We start from the raw sequence: 21042 nt of genomic DNA, 5'->3' as shown, positions 1-21042 counted from the left end.
TAATTGACAGAAGCCAGTCCCCAGAATGTTAGAGGTCGTATGTTTTTTCTGATATTCGGAAGCTAATCCAAAATGAAGGGGTGGTGGATAAAAAAACAGAAGAAAGATCAAAGAGAATTGAAGAGATGGGAGGAGAGATGGTTAAGGAAAGAATAGTGGAATGAATTTGATCTAACTTTCCTAGGTACGTATATGAACATATCCTAGTCAATCTTACCATCGTGTGTATCCACAAGACACAAACTTTAAAAAAAAAACTATAAGTAAATAGAAAGGTCAGTAGACTAGGAAAAATGGGGGGAGAGAGGAGGAAAGGGAAAGTACGAGGGACTGAATTAGAACAAGTTATAATCCATATTTTTATAATTATGACAAAATGAATTCTAATGTTATGTAAAACTAAAAAGAGCCAGTAGTGTTGGGGATATAGCTCATTTGGTAAGGAAATTGTCTTTTGACCTTTAATACCTTTATACCTTTTAGTGTCAACACCATAAGTCTATCCTAAGTTTGCTTCTGTCAGTTTGTTGGCCAGGCAGCCCAAAGATATTGCTTACTTTAATCATGTCAATTTTGTGGAGTGTTTTTTTTCCATTCCTCATCAATGAGAGAAAATATTTGATAATACAAATGAAAACTTGAGTTTAGCCACTTAACCTTATAGAATATTGACCTTACGTCAGTCAAGTTTGATTGAAGCAGAGAAATTACAACAGCAGTCATTCTGATATGAAGTGGGGAAACGTGATTAGAAAGGAATTTACCTGATTTTAATTCTGTAAAGGAACCAAGTCATATAATGAATTTTGGTTTTGAGTTGATCTGTTAACTTGTCAAATTGTCAGTCTCTGCCATTTTAATTAAATATCTTAATCATGTTGGCAGTTTGCAATGTAAAATAAGATGTAGGCTTTAAACTCAGATGAGCCCCAAGTAAATATGAGTTCTCTTTCTAACCATAGCTATATGATCTTAGGTATCATTCAAGCTCTAATCCAAGAAAAATGGATACTCTTTTAGGTACCTGGCATGGTAGTTCTAACTGTATTTTCTGTGATATGTTACCTAGCACAGTGTCAACCTGGAGCCTAGTAGCCATTAATAAATAATACTCAAAATCTAAACTACATTCCATGATATCCTGAAGATGGGGGTTGTAGGGAGGTGTTGGGGATTGAACCCAGGCCTCATGCATGCTAGCAAGTGCTCTGCCATTGGAGCTATGCTTCTAGCCCATCCTGTACTTTTTAAGGCAAGTTTTCTTCCCTATAACTTCCTCACATTAGCTTCATTTTGATCATTTTCTGTTCCGAAAAGTTTAATTATAAAAGATAATAATCTTTGAAGTAAACATGATGAATACTTGTTCTAGTTACATTAGATATATAGCTTAAATAATTGGGAGCTACTTTTTCAGTTATTTCAGTAACATTCTTTTGTATGTCTGTACTCACATGTTGAGAAACAGTGCTCTCTTGTTCTTGTGTTTATTGCTGGATTAATTATAATTGTCTTTGCTTTGATTTTTCCTAAAATTGTTTGCCTTAATTTATTAAGTAAACTGGTGTGATTATTTGCTTTTCTATATTAGTTAGTATTAAGTGCTGTTTTAATATTTTATATTAATAATACAGTTTGTCTATTAATTATGTACTAAACTTCAGAACTCTTTCTAGTATGATCATGATACAAATAACTTATTACTACAAAGCCAATTGCTCTATAGTTGCTACTGAAATAGTTTAAAATATGGACTGCATTTTATTAAGTATGTTTAGAATATTCTGTAGTGTATACATATTTAAAGTCTCTTATCCTAAAGTGACTAGTACTCTTTAGTCTTACATGTGAGCAGTTTTTGTGCAGTCTGTAAAGTCAAGCCAGAAGCACAAATTATGATGGGGATCTAGCAATTAATCATTGGATAAATGATATATTATCATTACAGAAAGAATTGTGAGGTTCATATTGGTCTTTTTGGCTTGTTTTTATACCCAAATAGATTTTCTGCAAGCAAAAATCACTATGTAGTGTGAAGGATTACATATATAGAACATTTTATGTTTATTTTGATCAAATGCCATTATTTTGAAAAGTAACATTTGTAAATCTTGTCATATGGGTCACTTAATACAATTAATGATTGGGTCAGCAAATTAGTTTTGTTTTTTTGTGTGCGATGCAGGGGATTGATTTCCCAAAGCCTTATTATGCATGCTAGTCAACACTCTTACCACTGAGCAACATTCTGAGTCCTGATTTTGCATTTTTACAGTTTGCAACAGTTTGACTTCCAAGCAGCAAAGCCAGTTATACATTGCAAAAAAAAAAAATTAAATTAAAAAAACTCCCTTTAAAATGAATAATGTTTAAATTTATGCTATAAAGCCTATTGTATTATAAAGACAATTAGGGGTCTGGTAAACATAAACTTCTGCTTTTTAAAACTTAACCCATTAAGTCCCACATTTTCAATTCTTAAACAATTCAATGAAATTGACACAGGTGCATTAAAATAGATTGGAAATCACAATCTAGAACTTAATATATTCTTTATATATATCGTCATATGTTCTAATCATTCACTTACTGCTTTTCTCAAATTAATTATAAACTAATTTTCTCAAATTAATTAATTAAAAATAATATTTATTTCAAAAGTTTTCATAAATGGTATATTTGTTGCTCAACTTAAATTTTTAAAGGTAACCCACATTTAAGATGATGGGACTTAACATCAACTCCTAGGTGTCACAGTTAAGTAGTTGCTAGAATTGGAGAGAAAAATGTGCTCAAAGAAACACTCTTAAGGTGTCAGTGTCAAATAAAAAGTGCTGGAAATATATCTACGTGAGGGAATAACTATTGGAATCTTACTCTGTGACTAGCATGTAGCTCAGTTTACCAACACAAATAGTACTTGATTAAGTCCTGTTTGCCACTTTTAAGATGATTTTCTAGGGAAATGGAAAAATAAGCAAATGGAAATGGGATTTCAAAAGAAAATTTCAGCTGCCACCTATGGTGATTCTGCTTTTTTACATTTAAATATGCACTGACACATATTGATTGGACTTGCTTGCTCTTTGAGATTTTTCTTGCCGAAGTGATTTGTTGGCCTGAGTGAGAGATCCTCATTCTCTCTATGAGATTTTTCTGGATGACTGTCAGTTCCTTTGTTGTAGTTCTACAAGTGGAATGAGAAATACTCTTTTGGGGATGATAACAGATTCATGGGAAAATTTATCTGGTGATCTTAGTCAAAGCCAAGATAAAGTTTTATAGGGTATCACATGAGAATATTAAGAAACCCCCAAGTTTCATATGCCTTGTATGGCATACCTGTGCAGAATAGCTGCTCACCCAAGAAATCTTGACTTGCTTGTTCTTCTGTAGTGTCTCATCTCTATATTCTTTATGATTAAATCTAACTGAGTAGTTTTTGAGTTTCTGCTGTATACTGGGTCCTTCCTAGGCAAAGGGGATGGAGAGATTAATAAGATATAGTTCTTGTCCTTGGACACATTTGTAAATGACTATGATATACTGTGACAAATGTTGTGACAGGGTTAAACAAAATACTTGAGGAATCCACAGGAGGCAGTATCTGATTCAGTGAGAGATGAAAGGATACAACAGGGAAATCTTCATAGGAAAAATGACACTAAGTTTGAGTGTGTTTCAGACAAGGAAAAGACAGGTTTGCAGTTAAGAGGGCATTTTGGACAGAGAAAAACAGCATGTCTAAAGGATGGAGGTAGGAATGCCCATCTGTATTTAGTAATTGTGAGTATTCCACAGTGTGGTAGGCTCCAGTGGTGGGTTAATAGGAACTGAGATGGAAAATTAGAAGACAGAGCATGATTTGACTTCATTCTATTAATGACAGAATGCAAGTTCTTAAATTTACCTTCTAAGAAAAACAAAGAATACTACAGCAAAGAGAATACTTAAGAAAACAGATACACTTGGAAAGGAGAGTTAGGCCTTATAACTTGTTGTTTGAGAGTTGACAAGGGATCAGAATTAAGGCTGTGATAATTAGGAGGTGAGCAGATGATGGGCTTGAGAAGGAAATATTGAGTATAAAGTAAAGAAAAGAGTCACACATGCCCTGGCTTGAGTTCCTAGGTGCATGGTGGTGACATTCACTGATACAGAACAGGTCAGGGGAGTAATAGGTGAGGAAGGTAAGTTTTTAGTTTTGTTTGTTGATTTTAAGGTTCCTGTAGAGGGAGAAAGAGGAGGAAAACATCACTTTATTTGAGGGAGACAAGGAAGGCTTTCTGATTAGATAACAGTTGAGCAGGCACCTGATGTGATTAAAAAGATTTCCACATAGAAGGAGCAAATGCAGAGGCCTTTAGTTGAAAGCCTGCTTGCTATCATCCTTCCAAGAGCTAGAAAGCCAGTACAATTGGAACTGAGTAAGGGAGAGGAGGAAGGGCAGATGAGATATAAGTGAGTAAGCTTTTTAAATAAGGTTTTTAGATTATTATGTCTTTCCCCCTTATAGTCTCACCTTTCTGACAAACCTCAACCCCTGGCAAGCTCCATCTGATCTCTATCCCTATGATCTTGTCACTCTGAGTGCTACATAAATGGAATTATACAGTGTAATGCCCTTAAAGTCCATCCAAATTGTTACATGTATCATTAGTTCATTCTATGTTAATGCCAAGAAGTATACTATTTTATGAATATACCATAATTTATTTAACCATTTACTAATTTGAAGGACTTCAGAGGTCTTCAATTTGGAGCTGTAAATACAAAGCTGCTATGAACTATTTTTTACTGGTTTTTATATGAAAAACCATTATCTCTATACCATAAATCCCCAGGAATACAATTGTTAGACTGTGTGATAAATGCATGTTTAACTTCAAAAGAAACTGACGACTTCAGCAATGATAGTTACTGCTTTATATACCCACATCAGTATTTTTCTTTATTTCAGCCAGTCTAAAAGGTGACATTAATATGCACCATGACTATTGACCGAACATATTTTTACGTGCTTTTTTGCTGTCTGTATATCCTTTATAGTGCAGTGTCCATTTAAGTCTTTTGCCTGAATTCCCCCTCCCCCGCCCTATGTGCTGGGGATTGAACCTGGGGTGCTCAATCACTTGAGCTACATATCTAGCCTTTTTTATTTTTTATTTTAAAGGAGGATCTCACTAAGTTACCCAGACTGTCCTTGAACTTGTAATCCTTTTCCCTCAGTTTACCAAGTCGCTGGGAATAGAGGTGTGCCACTGAGCCTGGTTGTTTTGCTCATACTCTAATTGAATTGTTTTCTTGAGAGTTCTTTACACATTCTGGATCCAAGTCCTTTGTCAACTAAATGATTTACAAATATTTTCTCCTACTCTATAGCTTCTCATTTTAGCCTATAATTTTTTTTTATGAAGTTCATGCATTTTATCTTTTATGGATTGTGCCTTTCTTGTCAACTCTCAGAACTCTTCAACTAAATTTAGGTCCTAAAGATTATTCTGTTCTAAAAGTTTTTTCAGAGCTTTATGTCTTACCTCTTATAGCTATGACCTACTTCGATTTAAGTTTTATGTAAGGTATGATGTTTAGGTTAAAGTGGGTTTTGTTTTTGTTTTTGTTTTTTGCCTGTGGATGAACAATTGTTCCAACATTTCTTTTCATTTTGTTTTATTTTATTTTATTTTTTTTTAGTTGTAGATGGACACAATACCTTTATTTATATTTATGTGGTGCTGAGGATTGAACCCAGTGCCTCACACATGCAAGGTGCATGCTCTACCACTGAGCCACAACCCCAGCCCCATCTTTTCAATTTCTTGAAAAGACTATCGGTCTTCCATTGAATTGATTTTGTACCTTTGGCAAAAGTCAGATGGCCATAATTATGAGGTTCTATTTCTGGATTCTCTATTCTTCTCAAAGATCTTTTTATTTGTCCTTTCACTAATAACACATGATCTTAATTAGTGTGACTATATTGTAAGTCTTAAAATTGTAGTGACATTCCTCTGATTTTATTCTTTTTCCAATTGTTTTGTCTATTCTAGTTCCTTCCTGTGTAAAATTCAGAATCTCTAAAAATATAGTGCTGGTGTATTTTGTCAGACTTGCGTTAAATCTATAGCTCAGCTTCAGGGGACATTAACTTTTTTTTTTGATTCAGTCCATGAACATGGTACATCTCCCCATTGTATGTCAGATTTTGGATGTGTTTCAAATCCTGTATGGATAGCATTGCTGATGAATTGAATATGAGGTATAAAAGAGAATTCAAGAATGACTCCCAAGATTTTTGGCCCAGGCAATTGGAAATATGCAATTGCTGTTGACTGAGTTGGGAAAGAGTGGTGAAGTAGCAAGTTTAGACTGGGCTGGGCGTGTTTGTTTTGTTTTGTTTTGTTTTGACATGTTAACCTTAATGTCTTTTAGACATGTAACTGGTGATATCTAGTAGGCAATTCATTCAGTATTTGAAATGGAATTTAACTGAGATTTGGGCTAGAAACATAAATTTGGGATATAAGTTTATGTGTAAGAAATTCCAGTGGTATTTGTTAAAAACTATTCCTATAACTACTTTTTGTTTTCTGTCATATTACTTGCCATATTACATATTGGCAAAAAATCCAGATTCTCCTAGCATATGAAGAACTTTGATACCATTCTGTTCTGCGTTGTATCTAACCTTGCCATTTTTCTGTTATTCCCTAGATCAGGGTTAACAACTTCTAATGAAACTCATTACATTGTAACTCTACAAAATCTTTGGCCTCTGTTGGGTAGGAAGGTGACATGACCCAGCCTATATTTTAAGCTAGTAAGTTGTCACCACTATGAAATACAGAAAGACTTCTTAACAGTATAATAAGCTATACAGTAAGCAGTTATTGTGTTACTTTGATTGTCCAGATAGCAGATATCTGAACAAGAATACTGGAAAGAAGAGGGTAAGTACGAAAAGTTTTTGTGGGGGTGATCATTGGAACTGCCATTAACTATATGTGGAAAGTAAAAGAATTGGAGGCTTGGCTCTGGTTTCTAGCTTCAGGATCATGCTACTTAAAATTAACAGAAATACATTTTTGGGTGGGGGGCAATGAGTTGTTCTGGATAAGATGAATTTAGGTTGGTAGCATGGTATTGTCAGGCTGTTAGTTTACTTGTTCTGGTTCCACCCTTTCCCCCTAATGTCTGAATTCCATTGGAATAACTTCTCTTTAGGAAAAACTAACCAATAATCAACAGTAGAGCTTGAAATATGTGAAGGGCAATTGCTTTCCTTATCCCTTAACCACATTCCCATCCTCTTTCCCTACCATATTGAAAAAATTACTTAGAATAAATATACCACTGTCATTATTGCCACCTATATTGGTACATTTTTATATTTTTGTAGAAAATAAGTAAGGTAGCTTGGCAAAGCTTTTTGAAGAAAAAGCTTTATAATGTATTTGTGATTCAGGTATTAATCATTGAGTCAATTAATACATCATTCATCTAGTATCATTAGGTATTAACTCCATAAAATAATTGAAACTTATCCCCAAATCTATTTAATTATAGATTTTCTGTGCAGATTTTAAAATATCTATATTATATGAAGATATTTATAGCCCCAAATTATTTCTTTATAATTTTTATATGCTTTGCTACTTTCTGAAATAGAGAAAAATATACATGCCTTGCATACTAAACCTTTTCTGGAAGAGAGAAAGAGCTTCAGAATGAGTCAGGAACCCCATATTCTAATCCAGTGCCAGCACTAAGTTGTTGTGTGAGAATTGACTACATGGACTCTGGAACTTCACCTAGCATGTAGTAGGTGCTTTGCAGATACTTTTAGAATGAATCATTGTTTTATGCCTAGTTTAGTACTCCTCCTCTGATTTATTACTTGGAATTCCTAGTAAATAAACTTCTGAGTTTTTAATTTTTTTTTTTAGTTGTCGTTGGACACAATACCTTTATTTTATTTTATTTTATTTATTTATTTTATGTGGTGCTGAGGATCAAACCTGTGCCTCGAGTGTGCTAGGCGAGCACTCTACCACTGAGCCCCAGCCCTAGCCCCACCTTTTTTTAACTTCTGAGTTTTTAATCAATAGGGCCATCTAGGTTCTCATAGGGCTGAACTATAAGCTTAATTTCTAATATCTGTTTTAGCTGCTTAATGGAATTGGCCTTGTCTTGATAGGTTATTTTGGTATTTGAAGTTGCCAAACAACTGATCTTTCAGTACTTGATTTATTGAGAGCATTTTACTTATTTAGTACATTTTATGTGCCTTTGTTATATATAGCAGTGTCCTAGATGGAAGCACATAGCTCACTCCCCAGAGATTGTGTAACTTTGATGAAGAGACATAGAAGAGGAAGTACAGGAGAATAATTGAATGTTCATTTAAATGTCAAAACATTGACCCCACAGAAATATTATTTAAGTTCTAGGAATAGAGCCCATTTGGGCTGGAACAGAATAAGGATTCAACAAGAATGTGAAATTGAAGATTTTCAAAGGTGGTTAGGAGTTTGGTATCAGGAGGGAGAAATCATCCTATGCGAGGGTTGTTGGTACTAAGGAAAAGAAAAAGGGAGGTGAAATTTGTTCAGACAAGGCTGGCTGGATTCCTAAGGGTGTGAAGACTTATGGGGGCGGGGGAAGTAGGTGGATATAGCAGAGATATTTTAATCTAGGCTACAAGTCCCCAAGGAGATCTGAGGGTAGAATTTAGAGAGGTCTGAGCTGTGGTACACACCTATAATCTCAGGTACTTGGGAAGCTGAGACAGGAGGATTGTAGGTTTGAGGCCATCCTAAACAATTTGGTGAGACTCTTATCTCAAAATAAAAATAAAAATTTTTAAAGGGCAAGCCCTATCACAAAATAGTAATAGTAGTAGTAATAATAATAATATAATAGAAGAGATGTTTACATTTGGATAAAAAAAGTTACTTCTAACTGAAACTTGGCATATTCTTCTGTTAAGATTTTAAGCAGCAGATTACAATAGTATTAGCAGTACCCGTCTTTACTGCTAATAGAAAAAACACAAGACAACTTTCACATCTATCATTATGGCATTTCTAGATGTAATTTATGTATATATTACTTCACAGTTATGGTTTTTAAACTCCTGGTTGGTTTTGTTGTGTTCTGTGTTAATAAAGAAACATGCATGTTAATCAATCACAAGTTAACTGGGCTTTAGTGTCATTGGTGGGGAGGATGGTAATTTTATTTAAATAGACAATTGAAAGACTACCAAAGGGGCCCATCACCCCAGATCTAGGGTAGAACCAAACTGGAGAAAGCATTGAAAAACACCATGATGGGTTTTAGTGGAAGTGATAAGCAGGAAAGGAACTCAGTGAATTTTTTTGTGCCATTTACAGAATAAATGCAAGTTAATTAGTAATTTCTAAAGTTTGAAGAAGTTTTGTTGTCATTTTTTTTTAAGAGAAGGGGAACTCTTCTTAGCACTCAGCTATGAATAAACTGAGGTTTAAAAAAGGTAACCAAAATTCCATATTTACTATTCTTGCCCGGATATTATATATTTATTTCAGCTTATTAAGTTCTTGCTTGTGCAACTGAGTGAAATATTTGAAGCAGTTACATAGGAATTTTTCATAGATTAGGTTAACAGGGAGCTAAGGCACAGGTCTGGTAATGTAGATGTTGGATGATAGGAATACCATGGTAGGTAGCAATAGAAGTGGAGCAGAATCTCAAGAGATTTGGGAAGAAAACTATGTAAGTTGAATTTTTTGGGTTTTGGAGAGGTAATGTGTATTATATAACTCTTCGAAGTAAGGTCTGAGACATCACCCTATAATTAAATGCTAGTATTTCTTCAGTGAAACATGGAAATACTCAACAGTAAGTGGGCTAAGTCAAACCTATAAATAGTTTTACATCAACTAAAGTCAAATTTTTGCCATTTGAAATAAATTTCAACATGAAGCTTGGTGGGGGGAAAAATCTCTTCAATATTTTTTAGGTTTTAGAGTTATGGAAGAAGTCAACTGTGACATCCAGTGAGGAGAGTCTTAGGAGTTGTTTTGAAGAATGTTGTGAAATTGAGATTTAAAGGAGTGGGGTGAAGGTAAAGAAAGGCAAGACAAGAGTTGAGACAGCTTCAGTTTTCAGACTGAAAAGAAAATTGCTGCTTCTGTGGAAAAAAGTGAGGAGTTGAGGAGAGAAGCCAATTTGGGAAGAGTTTAAGTAAACATAAGCACAATTAAGGAAAACAAGTTTTGCTTCACTGAGATTCTCTTTTTATTAATTTTTTCATCTTCTTTAACATGGATAAATTAGCTTGAAAGTTTGAGTAAGTATTAAGAGTGTAAAATTTCCTTCTAAAAGGAGCTCTTAATTCTTAGCAATCTACAAGGAGCCTAGCAACCTCTGTGTTAAAACCTTCTCTGGGTTGTGAGTGGATGGAAAGGCCTTTTTTTTGTTTTTGTTTTTGTTTTTTTGTTGGGTGAGGACTGTGTCCCTACTCAACTGAACAAAACCTGGAAAAGAAACTAAAGGAAGTGGAGTGAGGTATTTGGCACCTAACACATCTTCTTCCATATGTCAAATCACTCCTATGGCCATGTTCATAATAATGAATTTATTTAGACGTGGTCATCATTCAACAGCAGTGGTCACTGATGGAGGCAGATTTTGCTCTGTGTGCGTAGCAGCAGTCTGTTGTGTTCTCTTTGTAGACTGGGTCAGTACATCAACTCAGGTAGAAAGCATTAGCATACATAGTGATGTGCTTTTGTTCTGAAATCTGGAATATAGACAGTTAATGCATAGGATTGAGGAAGAACTGTATTACCATTCTGTACTTCCTTTTCATTTACTTCGAAAAATAGGCTTATATATTGATATCATTATATAAGTAAAAACTCCTAGAAATGGGGAAAATCCTTAACAAAAATGAAATAAAGCTCAATAATCATTCTTAAATACATTAAATTATTTTATATTTATATAAATGTGTATCCTTGTTTTTGATTCATAAGAAATAAAACAAATTTTGTCTATTAAACTTTTGTTCATAATCTGCTAATTTGTGTTTAGAACTTGTTTTTCTTAAATTAAAGTCTTTTAATTTCAAATTCTAAGATACTGAATGTTTTATCAAGTAGATTAGAACACTTATACTACAATTCAGAAATTTTCCTTAGATTATGCTGATTGTAGATGAATGCCAGAGGAACCGTGAAAGAATGAATGTCGTAACTTTTGCTTCTATTCTTTTGACAAACATTAAGAAAAGGCATAGGAATAAGGATTCTAGCAAACTGAAAAAGACTGCACAGTATTGACCAAAAAAGGAATATTCAAGAGGAAAGTTATTAGTAATGTCCTTAGTGCAATAAAGAAGAAACAGCCCTGGACCTAGAGTTAGAAAACCACAAACACATTTCTTCCCTTAACTTTGATTTTTAGTTTTGGTAATCAGTTTTAAAAAAAGATTACTTAATTGTCTGAATCTTGCAAAGTGGCAGTAATAACTACTTAGCTTTCCTCAGTGGTTTCTGGGAAGATCTAGTGACATGATAGATTAGAAAGTACCTAGTAAAATTTAAAACATTCAGTGAACTTAAGTAATTGCAAAAAAGTGGAGGAGGAGCCTGAAGAAGATATTGAATTTGATGATTTGAATAAAAATATTATCAAGGGAGAGACCTTGAAGGTAGGTTAAAACAAAATGAGGCCATTGTATAAAATCTTAGTAGAGCAGTTTGGCATTACATTGCTGATGCAGTTTCTTCCATACTTGTTGGTGTTTCATACTAGACTAGGAGTAGATAGAGGGCAACAATTTTAATAAACAGGTTTGTGAATAAATACTTGATAAAGGATTCTCATCCTGAAGGCTAAGGAGATACTTTGTGGTATGAATGTGCGGATGTATGTGTGTGCTCACATATACATGACAGTGTGTTTACGATGGATAAGAGTTATATATGGTCATAGGTTGAAGGAAGAAACTGAAAAGAAAGGATATTGGTTTCTTTAAGGAAACGTAAAAGAAGGGTCTGGAGCTATAAATGAAAATGCTAGTCTTTTTGTTGTTGTTTTTGGATATATATGACGGTAGAATGTATTTTGGCATGTTATACATACATTCAGTGTAACTTATTCTAACTAGGATCCTATTCTTGTGGTTGTCCATGTTGCAGAATTACCCTGGTCATGTATTCAACTAGAAGGATAGGAAAGTTATGTCTGATTAATTTTACTGTCCTTCCTATTCCCCTCCACCCTCCCTTCCCTTCATTCTCTTTTGTCTAATTCGGTGGACTTTTCTTCTCCCCACCCTCCCTTGTGGATTAGCATCCACATATCAGACAGAACATTTCATTTTACTGTTAGTGTTTTGGTGGTATTGGCTTATTTCACTTAGCATGATAGTCTCCAATTCCATCCATTTACAAGCAAATGCCATATTTTCATTCTTTATGGCTGAGTAATATTCCATTGTGTATATATACCACATTTTCTTTATCCATTTATCTGATGAAGGGCATCTAGGTTGGTTCCATAGTTTGACTGTTGTGAATTGAGCTGCTGTAAACATTGATGTGTCTGTGTCACTATAGTATGCTGATTTTAAGTCCTTTGGGTATAGACCAGGAGTGGGATAACTGGATCAAATGGTGGTTCTATTCCAAGTTTTCTTAGGAAATCTCCATACTGCTTTCCATAGTGGTTGCACCAATTTGCAGTCCCACCAACAGTATGAGAGTACCTTTCTCTCACATCCTCACCAACATATATTGTTACTTGTATTTTCTATAATTGTCATTCTGATAGGGGTGAGATGGAATCTCAGTATAATTTTAATTTGCAGGAAATGTTAGTCTTATTCACAAGAGACCATTCCCTATAAAAAGTACCAGACCCAGGATGTTTTACTAATGAATTCTTGAAAACATCAAGCCCTGGATAACTTTCAGAACACAAAGAAGAAGAAGTAAACTTTGTAGTTCTTTTTACAAAGCTGGCAAAAACATGAGAGTAAAACAGTAAAGAAGACTAAGACTAGTCTCTCAAAAATTGGTACAAAAAATATGTTTAATTGTTAAGTGGAATCTAGTATGGCATTAACAAAATAGTTCTGTGACCGAGTAGGATTCATTCTAGGAATGCAGTGATAAATCAAATTAATTCTTATTGATGGGAGGGGATATGATTATCTTGAGGGAAATAAAAAAAGGGGAAGAGGAGGATTCACCACTTATTTCTGCTAAAAAGTCTTAGTAAAATAAGAATAAAGGGATATTCCTAAAATTTCTTATATCTCAGATTAGTAGGTAGCGGTTTGTTACTAGAAACATTAAAATACTAGAATTGGCATTTAGTAAATTTCTAAATTCTTGTTAAAAAGTCATGAATCAAAAAAGATCCAACCAACATTATTATTATTATATAACATGGTCTTGGAAATGTTAACCAGTGTAATTAGACCCAAAAACAAAACAGGAGATATAATTATAGAAAGGGAAGAGGCAGATTTACTATATTTATAGACAACATTGTATATGTAGAAAAGTCAAGAAAATCAACTGAAATATTGCAATGAACAATGAGATTTCAAAGTGTTGGCTAATTAAAAAATTAAAATACATAACAATGGTTTCTCTAAAGTGTTTTTCTTTTCCTTGATGATCTTTAAACTGAAAGCCTATCTATATGGGTTAGTAAGTGGTAATTCTCTACCTCCTCACGTTTACATTTTTTTTTTCTTTCTAAGGAGTTTGTCGGTTTAATCTTACCATCTCTTTTAAATAAGATGCTTCCATATAAACTTTTAAAACTATTTTGAAATAAAGTTGTGGCAGTGAATACATTATACATTTAGCGTGACTGTAAGGATTTTTTTTTTTTTTAAGAATTCCTTGTGGCTTGTAATGCTTGTTCTATTACGCTGTAATGTCAGGGAAGGTGTAATCTGATCTTTGAGCCATACTTGGTAAATAATAATTTGGGGTGGAACCCACTGTTCTATCAGTAAGAGGAAAATTATTGCCCATATGTATAGCTCTTCTTTGCCTTTAAAGTATTTCCTAACTTAAAGACTAAGTTATATCATATATTGATTGCCTTTTTGACTTTTAAAAAGCAAGAAGTGTGTATTTTCTACTTTGCTTGGAGGAAGAATAATTACATGTCTTCTTATTGGATACAAATTTTTTTATAACCTAAATGTAAATTTTAATATATCTAATTATTATCAGTTGTCAGACTTGAGCTATCTCATTTGCTTTGTAGCTATTCTGAAGCCAGTGTTGATGAATCAGTATTATCTCTTAGAATGTGATGCATTGAATGAATTAAACCTAAAGACTTAGTATGTAGGTATTGCAGTGAAAACTTATGTGTACCCATGTTTAGAACAGAAGAATGTATTTTATTCCTTAGTAATGCAGAAAAATGTACTGGACACTTAGTATATGCTAGGCTATTAGGTGCTTTATATACTTGAGCTAAATCTCATGACAATTCAGAGAGATGAGTGGAAGTATGCATTTAATTGAAAGGAAACTTCTGCAGAGACTTTTAATCCAGGGCCATATTCATATCAAATTTGAATGGAGGTCTCTCTCTCCCAGAAATCCTTACCTGCAGCTTGCCATCACAAAAGATGGAAAGTTTATGTTTTCCACAAAATAATTTTTCTCCATTTTGCTATGTTGTATTACTAGTTACTAGAAATTCAGGGAGGTAAGTTCTTTGAAACCTTCTTTTCACTATTTTTTTTTTGTCCTGTTACAATTCTTACATCTTACAGCAGCAGAGAAGTTGATTTATTTTGTGGGGTTAGTTTCTTAGAAAAACTCCTAATGGTGCCAGCCTACCAACATAAGGGCATCATTTCTAGACCCTAGAATCTAATTAGTACAATATTCTACTATTTTTTAATATCCTACCATTTCTTTAACCTTTATAGTTGCAAGTTTATTTGGGGGTTTTTGTTTTTATATGGGTCTCACACATTTTTTTTTTAATCATGAATCTATTTTAGTAATGGAAAAAAAGAATTTCCAGTGTGGTTAAGAACCACATCTTATGAGCTGTTCTTTGCCTCCTTCTTTTAAGAATTACCAAGTGTTTTTAGAAATTGGAACTTGAAATTCAGTTCATTGCTTGGATATATCTAAAGTATTTCTTAAGAAACCCCTGAGAACTGAAATAGGAAATTAGGGGAACAGTTAAAAAATGATGGGAAATAAAATAGCAAAACAGAAGAGCAAAATGAGCTGAAAATAAGGACTTCACAATTTCAGTTTTATCAATGAAAATGGATTTTGTTGGTTTTTGTTTTTTTTTTTTTTTTTTCTGTTATGGTTGCTCTGGTCCCCAGTGGGACGGGCTGTTGTTGAAAGCCCTTAGAGATTTCATCAAAACTACTATTCAATTTCTAGAATTGGGAGTCTAGACTAAAGTTGGATAGATTAAGAGACTAACAGTTAAGAAAATAACTTTCTCTGGTAACTTGTCATTTTAGAAATCCTTTTTCCACTTTAGAATATTTAGTGTTAGAGCCTTTAGGAACTACCTCACTGCTCTTAGATCTCATAATGTTATCTGGTCACGTTTCATATTCTGCCTACCTCTAGTTTACTCTAGTTTCTCTTCTGCTTTCAAGGCTTCAGACCCAGTTCCTGGACCTGCCCTGGAAAAGAAGTATCCAGTAGAGATGAGCTCACTGCAGTTACTTAATTAAAAATTGTAAGCTGCAAAAATGGCAATGGGCCAACCAAGAACAGCTACAATTTGAATTTTTCTATTTCCAGGTATGCTAAAGTCCATGGCACCAGACAACCTTAGCCTGTGTAACTGCCTTACTATGAAATCTGTAGTAAACACAACTTTACTTTAAAAACTTGTAATCCTCTTGCTTTAAAGTACAATAACATCCCTAACATCTAGGTAACATGTAACTAGTATTGCCTTTAGTGTAACTTTTGCCTGAATGTTTCTTTCTTGTTTGCTAGTAATAGCAAACTAATGGAAAAACAGTCTAAGACAGATTTGAAATGCTAGAGTTAAGCCCTGTAAGTTTACAAAAAGTACTCTGATCTTCTTTGAAAAGTGAACATTAACAATAAGCAACTGTCCTACTTTTAAGAGATTTATATATACGAGTAGTATAGGGAATAAATGAATGAAACAAGTTCTTCCTGAGATCCTCAGCTGTTCTGTACTACTGATGCCTTCATATAATAGTTAATAGTTCAGAAGTCAGAACTGACATTTCTGGATAGAACCAAATGATGTATTGTAGTACTTTTACCTGGAGAATTATTTTAGATGTAAGTGTATAAATAATATTTGCTGATTTTTTTATTTGAATGCTTAAAAAAAAAATGCCAGATAAGAAAGTCATAGAGTGTCCCAGGATGAAAAAAAATGAGGTTTTCTAACACTTTAGGTTTTAACTGAGAAAACTACTCATAAATGGTTAAAGAACCAAGGTTAATTGGCTTTTAAGGACATGTATTGCTTTTACTAATTTGTACACATTTAGAAACAATCCATAAAAGGTAACTTATTTATTCATAAATAAAATCATATGTATATAATATTATATATGTAAATAAAATTATATATAACTACACATATCTCTTGATTTTTAAAGTTCAGTTCCTCTAGGTTAGAGCTCACCCACAATTGAACAGGGATTTTGTATCCTGATTGTGAATTTAGAGGATGATCCTAATATTCTACCATGTGCCTTCCTTACGTTTCCTTCTAGAGTGTTACTTAATGCATTGAGTTAGTGTCAGGCAGTCCAGTCAGCATTAAGGTCACTGGTTATCTATTTAGTATTGATCATCTCAGTACTAAATTAGGATTGAAAAGGGAGCAGCTAGGAGAGTTCTTACAGGATCATCACCATTGTTTGAGAAATTGAAGAAGGGATTGTATATGCATACCAAGTCTTCACCATTAGTAATGGTGGAGTTTTTTGTTTTTGTTTTTGTTTTATAATTGTGTGTGTAAAACATTGAGCTAAACACAGTAGGAATATAGAAATGAAGGAACCCTTTTCAGTGAGCTTTATAGACAAGTATAGTTGGCCCTCCACAGCCATGGGTTCTGTGCCAGCTGAAGATTGAAATCAGGTCGGCCTCAAGGATTACAGCTGTAATAAACATGTATACTTTTTTTCTTGTCATTATGTCCTAACAATACAATGATTTACATTGTATTAGGTATTATAAGTAGTCCAGAGATGATTTAATGTATATGAGAGGATGTGTATATGTACATTTCCATTTTGAATAAGATTTTATAAGGTTAATCAAGCATCTGCAGATTCTGGTATTCTTGAGGAGTCCTGGAACTTATCCCTTTTGAATTCTGAGGGACAAGTGTAATATGGAAGTATCATAGTAGAGACATTAATATACTATGGTGTATTTACTTGAGAGTACCAGAAAGATTCAACCTGGTAAAGAAGGTAATGCGTTTCTATCAAGCCCTAAAGGTTAGAATTTAACTTTAGAATGTGGCAAGAGTGTTTTTCAAGAATTATTATTTCTAAGTTGTATGTTCTAAAAGCATTATCTAAGCATCTAACATGCTTAGAAGATAGTGGGGATTTGATAGGAGATGGAGCTATGTCATACATATTTTCAAATGTCAGGTGAAAGAATTTGGACTTTCATTTATTTTGTTAGTGAAAATTCACAGAAGATTTCCTAGTACTAATGCATGTAACTCATTGAGTATTTTGGAATACTGATTGCAGTAAAGTGAAGGTTGAATTAATAAGGTTAGATGTTAGGTAGTAATAATACCTAATAAAGGATACCTATTGTTCTGTTTGTCCTACATTGTGTGTAGAGTTTCACCTGTAATTTCTCTTTAATCCTCACTACAGGACTCTAGTGAGAAGTAACTAAAGTGATACATGTTAAACATTTAGCATAGGACCTGAACCATAGTGCTGAACCAGAGGAATTACACTATGAGCTCAGATAAAATAGTGTGTAGTATCTCTTCCTTTGTGGATAAGGGTATAGGGTTTATTGAGAAACTCTTAAACTGTAATAAACCTACTTTTTCTTATATTCTCTACTTATTTCTTTTAACCAATTAAATTCTTAATGGTAAATAATAATATTGCTTACTTAGTTTAAGGGCTTGAGTAAGAAGTTCACCTTGAGTTCCTTAGGGTGAAAAAATGAGACATGGCTTTTTTGTTTTAACTGTGTGTGTCATAAATTAGGAGACTAAGTTTAGAAATGATTAGTCACAAACCTAAACATATGAATAGTTAAAAATGTAACTGTACATGTATAAATATACCACAGTAAATTCTGCCTTTGTGTATATCAAGCCATTTAAAAATAAATAATAAAAGGAAGGCGGTAGAATAGAGGAGGGGCAATAGGAGGAAGGAGGAGGGGAAGGGAAGAGGAAGCACCAGGGACTGAAATTAGAACAAATTAAATTCCATGCATGTAAAGATTATGTCAAAATGAACCCAATATGATATGTAACTATAATGCACTAATAAAAATATTAGATAAATATATATGTATCCAGTTTTTTAAACATCCTGATAATTGATTATTGCTTCAACTGTTAACTGCATATCAATAACAGTTTGAATTATTTGAAAGTAGCTATGTTGGCTAAGTACAGTTACTTTTAAATAACTCATTCTATTCCACCCATATCAAAATACAAGGAGTGTCATGGGGAAATATATAGAGATTAGTTTTATAAAGAGATTTTTTTTCTTTAATTCTAGTCTTTCAGTTGTTGATGCTTAATTATTCAAGTAATAGATAAATATATTTTCCTACAGAAATTGAAACATTACAGAATTGGAACTAAACTTATAGGGACTACCTTTATAATCTTTCCTATGTATTCAAACAAATATTTTTCTTTAAATAAACCTTGTTGTCATTTTTTTTACAGAGTATCATATTATACATGAATTCTGCATCTTAATCTTTTTCAAATAATGTCTTATAATATTTGCCATATAACTATTTGGATCTTAACTTTGCTACAGAAAGAAAAAAAACATGGTGTATATCTATGCAAAAATTTATTCCTTTGTGATAGATATTGGAGTTTTTCTTTGGTAATGGCACACAACCTTTGTTTACATCTCTTTATACACATGTGTTTTTCTCTAGATGCTTTTGTTTGTATATAGATGGATAGAAAGATAGAACTCTCAGTACTTTATTATTAGTTGCACGTCCACTTACACTGTGTCTAACTCATAAACTTAATTCACTCTTGGAGATTTTCTCTCTTTGGGAGTTCCTCCCATCCTTGCCCCCACCCCCATATACACACCCCTCTAGCAGCTGGCGGGCAGTCTACTCTGGGAGTATGTTGGCTGAGGGCTGCAACATTAGAAAGAATATGGGCAAAGTTATTTGAGATGAACAGGGAAAAGTAAGGGATTGAATTTATATAGGAATCAGTTGATGAAACTTCTTAAACTTTCTCTGATGAATCTTCCTATTAAGGTGGAATTTGAAGTTATATTCAGCCATAATACAATTTTCATGTATCATTGAGTTAATTGATTCATTAAAAATGATTGTGGTTGGTGAAATAGGAAAACTGGTTCTTTCAGTCACTTTCATTTACTTTTCTCCTCCTTTTACCCATAAGTAAGAACTTATTAATATATTTAGCTTCTGTGTTCAGATTATCTTTATGCACATGGCAGATTGTCCAAAACTAATAGTGAGAAGAATAACTTTGTTTTGAATGGTAACTTTGTTTTCACTTTAAATCCCTAATATATTAGAAAATAATTATGATATATGAATAGGAAAATACACACAAGGTAGTCAGTTGTACACTATGTCATCTCAGATTTATTGCACTTTTCTCAATCCTTAGAAAATGGTAGCACCCACCACAAAACCACAATACATAAATTGCCAAGTGTGTTTGACTTGTACATTCCTTTTAGAAGAACTTATAACTGGTTAGTCTTTTATCCATAAGAAATGTCAACATTCATAGTCTTGAAGTAATGCATTAAATTAAAAAATTGGAAAACTTTTTGTGGGGAAGTTTTTAAGAGGTGGTAGTATGGATCATCTTGTTACTTTAGCTATTAATGCTTATAGTTTCTCTTAAAATAAATTATCCCATTTTAGAATTATAAAGTTGAGATATCTGACTTTTGGTAACATAATCCTTGGGTCTCTTCAGTCTTAAATAACAGTAAAACTGAACCTAATAGCTAACTTAAAGTAGTTAGTATTTGGACGACTGATGTTTCTATTATTTTATTTTTGCAAATAACAGCTTGCCTATGTAACATGGTTCAGTGTTAGAAGTATTGTTGATCAACTTTATGCTAAAAATTAGTTATAATTTTGTTACTTTTATCTTCAGTGGTGATAGTGTTTGAATTTTATATTTTTAACTTTACAGCTAAAATTCTTGCATTTTACCTTAGAAAATAACTATTACAGATTTTTTGAAAGTGTTTTGCCTTTATATCATATTCCAAGAAATATAATTCTAGTAATTTGCTATAAAAAGTGTTGACTTTTTAGGTTAAATTAATGACATTTATAAATTCTTGTAAGGTTTATCAAATGTGTAGTGTACCAAATGTTATCTAACTGGCATGGGCGATAATACACTGCATATCAATCCTTTTTATGATGAAGATATTATTTCAGAATAACTCATTACAGTCTTGATAATGTCAGTCAATCCACAGAAGACACAAATTGTAATTAGTGTGAAGAAATTTTAGCATCATATCGATAACCAGATAAGTGGTTTTCCCACTGGACATTTTGGGAATGGTAGTGTTAACAGTTGTTGAGATCAAAGGAATTTTGACATATAGCCAATTCTTTTAAAAATTTAACATATGTCTTCCTGAACATCACTATAACATGCAAAAACATACCACCAAAAATGACATGTACCTGTTGAAAAAAGGAGATTAGGGTTATAGCACTCAAAATCTTCATCTGCGAACTTTAAAAATAAAAACAAGAAATTTAATGAAAATGATAATAC

The 21042-nt window shown here is 33.1% G+C and overlaps 1 protein-coding gene across 6 annotated transcripts in view; it reads left to right on the top strand.

The window, feature by feature from the left end:
* The window catches only part of Tab2 (TGF-beta activated kinase 1 (MAP3K7) binding protein 2), a 72168-nt gene that overhangs the window by 7071 nt on the left and 44055 nt on the right, over positions 1–21042 (top strand). The window contains exon 2 of one of the 6 annotated variants that reach the window (XM_078018927.1): positions 15659–15806. The exons of the other annotated variants lie outside the window; for them this stretch is intronic. The gene's annotated coding sequence lies outside the window, so the exon portion shown is untranslated. The remainder of the gene's footprint in view (positions 1–15658; positions 15807–21042) is intronic. 6 annotated transcript variants of the gene reach the window in all.

This window comes from Ictidomys tridecemlineatus, chromosome 8, assembly GCF_052094955.1.
Source record: "Ictidomys tridecemlineatus isolate mIctTri1 chromosome 8, mIctTri1.hap1, whole genome shotgun sequence".
NCBI classification, from domain to species: domain Eukaryota; kingdom Metazoa; phylum Chordata; class Mammalia; order Rodentia; family Sciuridae; genus Ictidomys; species Ictidomys tridecemlineatus.
This window is presented reverse-complemented; position numbering and strand designations above follow the sequence as displayed.